Source organism: Pongo abelii, chromosome 3, assembly GCF_028885655.2.
Source record: "Pongo abelii isolate AG06213 chromosome 3, NHGRI_mPonAbe1-v2.0_pri, whole genome shotgun sequence".
NCBI lineage: Eukaryota > Metazoa > Chordata > Mammalia > Primates > Hominidae > Pongo > Pongo abelii.
In genome coordinates, this window is record NC_071988.2 from 124427215 (window position 1) to 124436619 (window position 9405).

The following is a 9405-nucleotide window of genomic DNA, read 5'->3' on the forward strand; positions in this document are numbered from 1 at the left end:
ACTTTAGTTTCAGTTTTAGCATTTCTTGTGAGGCAGGTCTAGTGGTGATGAACTCCCTCAGCTTTTGTTTTTCTGGAAAAGTCTTTATCTTTCCTTTTCTGAATGACAGCTTTGTGGGTAAATTATTCTTAGTTGGCTTTTTTTTTCTTTCAGTATTTTGAGTATATCATCCCACTCTCTTCTGGCTTGCAAGGTTTGCTGAAAAACCCACTGAAAGTCTTATAGGAGTTCCCTTGTACATGACAAGTTGCTTTCCTCTGCTGCTTTCAAAATTCATTGTCATTAACTTTTGACAATTTGATTATAATGTGTCTCAGTGAAAAAATTTTCATATCAGACAGGTAATGTGCCAGTGTTTTAGCAAGGTCTGAGAAAGGCACATCTTATACAATGGCATGAAAACCCAATCATCATGCTTATGATCCACAAAAAGATCAGTCAGTGAAGACATCTTTATGTTCAATCTACATGGAATTCTTTGGGAATTGTGGATCTGGATGTTCATTTTCCTCCCCAGATTTGGGTAGTTTTCTGCTATTATTTCTTTAAATAAGCAATCTGCCTCCTTTCTCTTTCTCTGCTTGCTCTACCACTTCTATGACGCGCATATTGGTTTAGAGTCCTGTAGGCTTACTTCATTATTTTTTCTTTTTGTTCCTTTGACTGGATAATATCAAATGATCTGTCTTCAAGTTCATTGATTCTTCCTTCTGCTTGATTGAATCTGCCACTGAAGCTCACTTTTGAATTTTTCAGTTCAGTTATTTTGTTCTTTAGTTTCAGAATTTGATTTGTTTTTTTTTGAGATGGAGTCTTGCTCTATCGCCCAGGCTGGAGTGCAGTGGTGCGATCTCAGCTCACTGCAGGCTCCGCCTCCCGGGTTCACACCATTCTCCTGCCTCAGCCTCCTGAGTAGCTGGGACTACAGGTACCCACCACCACTCCTGGCTAATTTTTTTTGTAATTTTAGTAGAGACGGCATTTCACCATGTTAGCCAGGGTGGTCTTGATCTCCTAACCTCATGATCCACCTGCTTCGGCCTCCCAAAGCGCTGGGATTACAGGCGTGAGCCACCGCGCCTAGCCAGAATTTGATTTTTTAATGGTTTCTTTGTTGAAATTCTCATTTGTTCATGTATTGTTTTCCTGATTTCGTTTAGCTCACTGAGATTCAAGGTGAGTGTTCTGAATTCTTTATCAGGTAATTTATAGGTCTCTGTTTCTTTGGGGTCAACTGCTAGAACTTTAATTTGTTCCTTTGGTTGTCATGTTTTCTTGGTGTGTGTGTGTGTGTGTTCCTTTAAGCCTTGCCTTCTACCTTTGCATTTGAAGAAAGAGTCACTTCCTCCAGTCTTTACTGACTAGCTTCAGAAGGGAAAGACGTTCACCAGTCAGCCTGACTAGAGATTCTGAAGGTCTCTCAGACCTTTTCTATGATATGCCCATTCCATTCCTCTTGTTCTGTGTTAGGAGGGGAAGTCTTAGGATTGTGTGCTTTCTTTCAATCTCACAAAGCTAGACTATGTGCTGAGAACCTCCTTTTATTTTCTCTAGTGCAGTACCTCAGAGTGTTCAAGGTTGTGTGCCTTCTTCCAATCCAGCAGGAGCCAGTTACTGATATCTGTGTGCTATCTGCTGGGGCCTGCATACACTATCTGCAGGGGAGGTTGGGCTGCTGGTTAGTGGGTGGGTGCATGGAGTGTTGGGTGTGCTTGTCAGTTGAGGGGTTCTGCAGGTGAAGTGTCCTGTAGGGCTCATGGGTGAGCCTATGGTGGAGTCTGCCAGCCAGTTAGCAGACTCCACATCTAGCTCTGAAGAATCATGTGTTGGTGGCTATAAGCCTCTGCTTCTTTTCCCTTCTCCTAGATATTCCTAGACCATTCATCTGTGAAGAGTCCCTCAGTATTCTGGATAGGGAAAAACAGAAGTGAGCCTTTTGGGCAGCACCACGCAAGGCTAGGGAAGCTGGGCACTCACTTGACTCTTACTTTCCTTCCTGGAAGAACTCATGGGCCAAAAGGGCCTCTCTTGGCACTGAACTCTGCTGCCTTGGAGGAGAAGGATATAGGTAAAGTGAAACTGTTTTTCTTACCGTCTTCAATGTGTCTATTCTTGAGTTTTTCATTCTACTGGGGTGCTGGAACCTCTCAGCAGGTCTCCCAGGCTCCCAAAACAGTATTTGGTATTTCTGCAGGGGTTTGAGGGCTGGAACCTACTAATCCACCAACTTGCCGATGTCAGTCAGGGTGCCTTTAATCTGAATATTATTTCACACAGAATGCTATTTCTGAGTTTAGTAGCTCAGAGGCAAAATATAAACAGTTAAATATATAAGGTAACATTATTAAATCTCACATTTATTCTGTGCACAACTACAATATCACAAAACATTATACAGGTTCCTTCTTAATGCCTACTTCATCAGTGCTTGGAGTGGCTAGTTCCATAAACTTCTGAGGTAAATAAGAATCTGCCTTGTTATTTTATTATTTAATGACTATATTTGCAGATTACAGTAACCATGAAATTTCTAAGGCAAAAAAGATGGCTTCCACAATAGAAAAAGGAACTTCAAAGATCTATGGAATTAAGCTTTTAATTATGCACATATGCATATACAATTACATATATCATATATTTCCTTTGTAACCATAATCTTTGTCTAGTCAATGACTGCAAAACTGGTATGTCAGTATACACTTACAGAATTATAGGAAAGAAAAGCTTTCTTCAGAGCTCACTCTATTCTGTCATGTGTTTGCTTGTTTATTTATTTATTATGGATTGACTGACGGGGTCTCACTCTGTTGCTGAGGCTGGGGTGCAGAGGCATAACCATACCTCACTGTAACCTTAAACTCCTGGCCTGAGGTGATCCTCCCACCTTGGCTATATAGATAATTCTATATACTGCTAGTTTTTAGTACCACAAAGTGTTATGGAAGGTGATTTCAAAATAGTTTCGCCATGTTATTGATTTATAGATCCCAGTTTTGTGTCTTTAGTTTTCCATTTATTTCTAGTTTGCTGGACTTCCTCTTAAAACTGTGGGGTTACGGCAAGGCAGTTCCAAATGTAGTTCCTCATACTCAAAGGGGAAGTAAGAACACCAAACACCAAAATCAAAATGTTCTAATAAAAAAAGTTTGTTTATCTCTTTAAAATGTTAAATAGACAGATTTAATAATAATTCTTTTTTTAAAAAATTGATTAGTTTCTCATATGATAATCATTAATTTAACCCCAACCTATAGTCCACTGTAAGTATCTTCTTAATTTGTTAAAGCGTATTAGTTGTTCCATTAATTTCATCTACTTTTCCAATCCATCAATCTGTAATTCCTTTTACCTTTCTCTTATTTTGGGTTTCTTATACCTTGATCAAATGTCCTACTTTTTCTTAGTTTATTCCTCATTTAGGTGGAACACATCCTCTATTAGCTTTTTGAGAAGAGAATGCATAGATTGTGTATTTTTTAAACCTTTTAGGTTTAAAAATGAGTTTATTGTAGTTTCACAATGGGTTCTTGGTTTGGATTGGTATAGAATTCTAAATTATAGGTAATTTTTCTTCAGATATTTTAAGAATTGCCCTTTAACTACCAGAGCTACTGTTAAGAAGTCCAGTACATTTAACTTTTGTAGTATGTGTCTCAGTCTATTTGGGTTGCTATAAAGGAATACCTGAGGTTTGGTCATTTATTGAAATAAGAGGTTTATTTGGCTCATGGTTCTGCAGGCTGTACAAGAAGCATGATACCAGTATCTGCTTCATGTGAAATCTTCAGACTGCTTACACTGAGGGCAGAAGGCAAGAGGAGCCCATGAATACACAGTTCACATGGTGAGAGAGAAAGGCCAGAAGTGAGGGGTGTGGGTATGCCCAGGCTTCTTTGTTTTTTTTGTTTTGTTTTGTTTTCTTTTCTTTTTATGAGACAGAGTCTCACTCTGTGGCCCATGCTGGAGTGCAGTGGCATGATCTTGGCTCATAGCAACCTCCGTCTCCCAGGTTCAAGTGATTCTCCTGCCTCAGCCTCCCAAGTAGCTGGGATTACAGGTGTGTGCCACCACACCCAGCTAATTTTTGTATTTTTAGTAGAGAGAGGGTTTCACTATGTTGGCCAGTCTGGTCTCGAACTCCTGACCTCAGGTGATCCACCCACCTTGGCCTCCCAAAGTGCTGGGATTACAGGCGTAAGCCACCGAGCCCAGCCCCAGGCTCTTTTTAACAACTGCCTCTCACAGGAGCGAACAGAATAAGAACTAATTATCACAAGGACTATACCAAACCATTCAGGAGGGAACCACCCCCATGACCCAAACACCTCCCACTAGGCCCTACCAACAACATTGGGGATCAAATTTCTTTTTCTTTTTTGAGACAGTCTCACTCTGTGACCCAGGCTGGTTGCAGTGGTACAATCTCAGCTCACTGCAACCTCCATCTCCCCGGTTCAAGTGATTCTCATGCCTCAGCCACCTGAGTAGCTGGGGTTACAGGTGTGTGCCACCACACCTGGCTAATTTTTGTATTTTTAGTAGAGATGGGGTTTCACCATGTTGGCCAGGCTGGTCTTGAACTCCTGGTCTCAAGTGATCTGCCCGGCTCAGCCTCCCAAACTGCTGGGATTACAGACGTGAGTCACGTGCCCAGCTGGGATCAAATTTCAATATGAGACTTGGAGGGGTCAAACAAACCACATCTAGAGAAAGAGCTCCAGAAATCTGCATGGGGTTCCTTAAGCATTTTATATTAATAACAATGTTACATACTCAATAGCCATGTTATTAGTATTGACACATTACATAATTACATTGATCATGTAGATCTAGACCAACCACTGTGAAAAAAACAAGGTGCAGCTAATAATAAAAAAGATGAGTTGATAATGAGGTAAAAAAAATGATGATGATGAAATATCATACTAACTATGCATGTATATGTGCCAGGTACTGTTTTAATTGCTATTTATGTCTTAATTTAGTGAATATACACAACACAACCTTAAGATGTAGGTTTTACCTACATTTTTACAGGTTATATAATTTATCCTAGTAGAATCAGAATTGTAGTCCAAATAGTGTGGCTCCAAGAGTCTACAGTCTTAACTATAATGCTGTATGTAATTGCTTGCAGTAAGTAGACAGTAGTAGTGTTTTGTTATATTGTTATTAAATGCCCTTTCTTGACCAAATAAAAAATTGGCAAACCTATCTTGACTTCCCAATTTAAAAATTTATTGGCTGATGAAATCTAAAAGCCTGGAAATCATCAATTTATAGGGCCAGTAAAGAACAAAAAAATGAAAATTTGAAAAGTAACTGATGGAGCAAGGTCTTAAAGGGATTCAACTCTAGAATACAGGGAGCAGTTAGATTTGGAGAACAGAACAAAAGCTAAGTATAGAAGGGATTATGACCAAGTAGAGATGATGGTGAGAAAAGCTTCTCTAGTAAGGTCATCTGAACTCAAAATAAGCCTGGTAATGTTAATAGAAGACATAATTATTAATATAGAATAGTGAAGATTTGAACAACTTTTGTCAGGAATGAGAAAAATAAATAAATCCAGGAATGGGCTGACAGAGTAGAAAAAGACAGGGTTTCAAAACTAAATCAAAGAATGTTTAGTGGCAGTAAAAATGTACCAGAATGTGAGATTGTGGTCACCAGTAAAATTTCTGAATTTAAGGTCTGAAAGCCAGAGTAAAGGGTCATTCATTGATGGTAAAGATGATCATGATAATAACCATTCATTGAGTATATTACAAAATTAATTGTATCTAGTCATAACCACTGGTATCACCATATCAAAGAGAAGAAAACTGAGGCCCTAATTAATTTTCAGTAAAAAGTTAAGTTTTTCATACAACTTGACAAGAGGACTCTGAAATTCATAGAATAGTAAAAAGGCCAGGCATTCTCAATGCAATTTGAAGAAAACAGGTGGGGAAGCTTATCTTGCTAGATATTAACACTTACTTATATAGTTGTAGCAATTATGACAGTATGGTATTGTTACAGAGGTTATATAAATACAGCAATGGAAGAGAATAAGCAACTCAGGGATGTGTGGAAACCTGATTTGAGATAAGTGACATTACAAACCACAAAAACAAGTTTAACTCTTCAATAAATGATGCTAGAACATAGTTGTTTGTATGTAAAATAGTAACAAATGAGAGTAGATCCCTTCTCATGCACAAAAAGTAAATACTGGGTTGAGTAAAGCCCTAATATGAAGAATGTAAGTTTAAAACTTTTAGCAAAAACACAGATGAATACCTTTGTGATTTAGGGGTAGAAAAAGATTTCTTAAACAAGACTTCCAGAATACAAATTGTAAAGAAAAAGACGAATAAATTTGACCCAAACCAAATTTCAGTATAAAAACAGACATACACGGCCAGGCATGGTGGCTCACGCCTGTAATCCCAGCACTTTGAGAGGCAGAGGCAGGTCATGAGGTCAGGAGTTCAAGACCAGCCTGGCCAATATGGTGAAACCTCGTCTACTAAAAATACAAAAATTAGCCGGGAGTGGTGGGGGGCGCCTGTAGTCCCAGCTACACGGAAGGCTGAGGCAGGAGAATCACTTGAACCTGGGAGGCGGAGGTTGTAGTGAGCTGAGATCACGCCACCGCACTCCTGGGCGCGAGACTCTGTCTCAAAAAAAAAAAAAAAAAGACATACGCTAGGAGAAGATAAGCAACAGGAAAAGATAAACAACCAATGTAACCAACAAGATAATATTTTCTAGAAAACATGTACCAGTGAAACTGATGAACAAACCAATAGCACAGTGGGCAAAGATGTCAAGAGCAGTCTAGTAGGCATTTGGAATTAGACTCCTAGAATTGAGATTAGCCTAAAGAAATCTGGGCTGGAAATAGAGATTTGGGCTATATCTTAATGATCATATTTGAATTTGGGGCACTGGATGACCTAATGGGAAAAGAAACATGAAAGAAATAAAAGTCTTGGGCCTAGCTAGGACAGGCAGAGGATTAGTGATCCTCGCTCAAGTGCTTGAAAGTAAATAATGACTCCTTTAACTGTATTTACATATTTACTTTATCTTGACTTTTCTGACCACAGTTTCTTTATGTCTTTTAAAGATGAAGTCTAAAAACACTATCTCATAAGGTGGTCGGATAAGCCTATTACATCTATTTAGAGCAATATTATCTTTAGACCATGTTTCATGTGCAGCCAAGAAGGCAGGGTTGTGGAAATGAAAATGAAATACAAATATAAATGAAAACAGGATTTAAATTTTAAGTAAAGGGAATTTAAGAAAATATTCCTTTTAAGTGGATAATAAGGATTTTTAAATTGGCAGAGTTAGGAATTATCTTTTATACATTCGCATAGCTCATGTAATGCATCAGAATACCTAATATATGATCCACACCTATTCTCTGAATTTCAAGGCCTCCCAAAAAAGTTTTATCCATATAGACTTGCATTCACTACATTTTTTCTACTTGAAAATAGCAAACCAGCTATTCACATAAACTGCTAAGAGGAAGGAAGCCAGCCATAAAAAATTACATACTGTAAAATTACTTACATGTGAGGGTCAAAAACATGCACAGCAATACAGAATAGTAGTAATGGTGGTGGATGTGGTTGGAAGGGTCACTTTTTAAAAACGCCTCTGTTGAACATTCTATATATTGATGTGGGTGGTGGTTACCTGGAACTGTACATTTGGCACTTGAGCATTTTACTATGTTATATCTTTAAATTGAGGTATGTATTTTTTAATTCTTTAAAGAAAAACTGCTTGGAGGTCTTATTCTTAATGCACAACAATCACAAACATTAAATTTATACAGTCCAGAGAATGTAAAGTTGCTTTAAAAAAATTCTTTCCTTTTCTCACTTTAAAATACCAAGGGGAAAAATGAAACTCAACACAGCACGTCTTGCCCTTGTCAAGATGACAGATCCTCTAAGAGAAGAAACGAATAGGTAATGGCCTTTTCCAGATTTTCTTTTCCTAATGTACCCCACTTCCAACCTACCCCTACCTCAACTAGGGTATCTAGTTGTACCCAAGGGTGCCTCTACATTAGATCCACAGAGATTAAAGATAACAGCTAACAGAATAGTCCAGAGGACAAGGATATTCAAGTTCCATCATCTTCAGGATAAAAAAGCTCCAGGGTTTACCTCCAAACTTAAAGCTCTCTAAAGGAAATCCCATCAACCTTTTAAACATCACTTTGTATATACCATCTTCTGTACTGCCCTAGCTCAAAAACATGAACCTATATCTAAACGTCTTTGTAGAATTTCCATTGTAAATTTTACTTTAACAATTTTCAACAGGTTATAATGATAGAAAATTATTTAATCTAGATTTTGGTCAACTCTATTACTGATAGTTATTCTTTTTTAGTGAAGGACAATCACAAACACTAAATTTATACAGTCCAGAGAATGAAAGATTGCTTTAAAAAATTCCTTCCTTTTCTCACTGTAAAATAAAAATACCAAGGGGAAAAATAGAAAGTATTTATTATAACTGCCTGTTACACTGTCATACACAATGAAATACTGGACCATGAGCAGTTCGTTATTATATGTTGTTAAGTGTAGAACTGTAAATAATGAGGCATGTTATTAAGATATCACACACATTATCCTATCAGCAAGTGCACGACTTCGGACATATTGACTTCAGCCAAAATATGAAACAAAGTCATAGCAAGAAAGTTATTTCAAGGGACTGAAATTTTCTCCTCTTACCGTTCAAATCTTTTAGGGATATTAATAAAAACAACTATCCAGCCTGGGCGATATAATGGGACTCCATCTACATACACACAAAATTTTTTAAAATTAGTTGGGTGTAGTAGTACACGCCTGTAAACCCAGCTACTTGGAAGGCTGAGGCAGAAGGATCCCTTAAGACGGAGTTAGAGGCTGCAATGAGCTATGATCTGACCACTGCACTACAGCCTGGGCGATAGAGCGAAACCTTGTAACAACAACAACAAAAAAATTAAAACCTTCAAGAGCAAGCTTGCCCAACAGGATGGCTTTGAATGCCACTCAATGCAAATCTGTAAACTTTCTTAAAACTTTATGAATTTTTTTTTTTTTTTTTTTTTTAGCTCATTAGCTACTATTAGTGTTAGTGTATTTATGTGTGGCCCAAGACAATTCTTCTTCCAGTGTGCCCTAGGGAAGCCATAAGGACCCCCTGCGCTAGACTTCAGCAGAAGCCTTGCAACATAAAGGAAACCATACGTAAGGCTTTAGATTCTTTTTTTTTTTTTTTTTTTGAGACGGAGTCTTGCTTTGTCGCCCAGGCTAGAGTGCAGTAGTGGCACATTCTCGGCTCATTGCAACCTCCGCCTCCCTGGTTCAAGCGATTCTCCTGCCTTAGCCTCCC

The 9405-nt window shown here is 38.2% G+C and overlaps 1 non-coding gene across 1 annotated transcript; it reads right to left on the reverse strand.

The window, feature by feature from the left end:
* Positions 1–331: 331 nt before the first annotated feature.
* LOC112133301 (small nucleolar RNA U13) lies at positions 332–435 on the reverse strand. Its single transcript, XR_002914968.1, has one exon. It is a non-coding gene; the product is annotated as a small nucleolar RNA U13 (small nucleolar RNA).
* Positions 436–9405: the final 8970 nt, after the last annotated feature.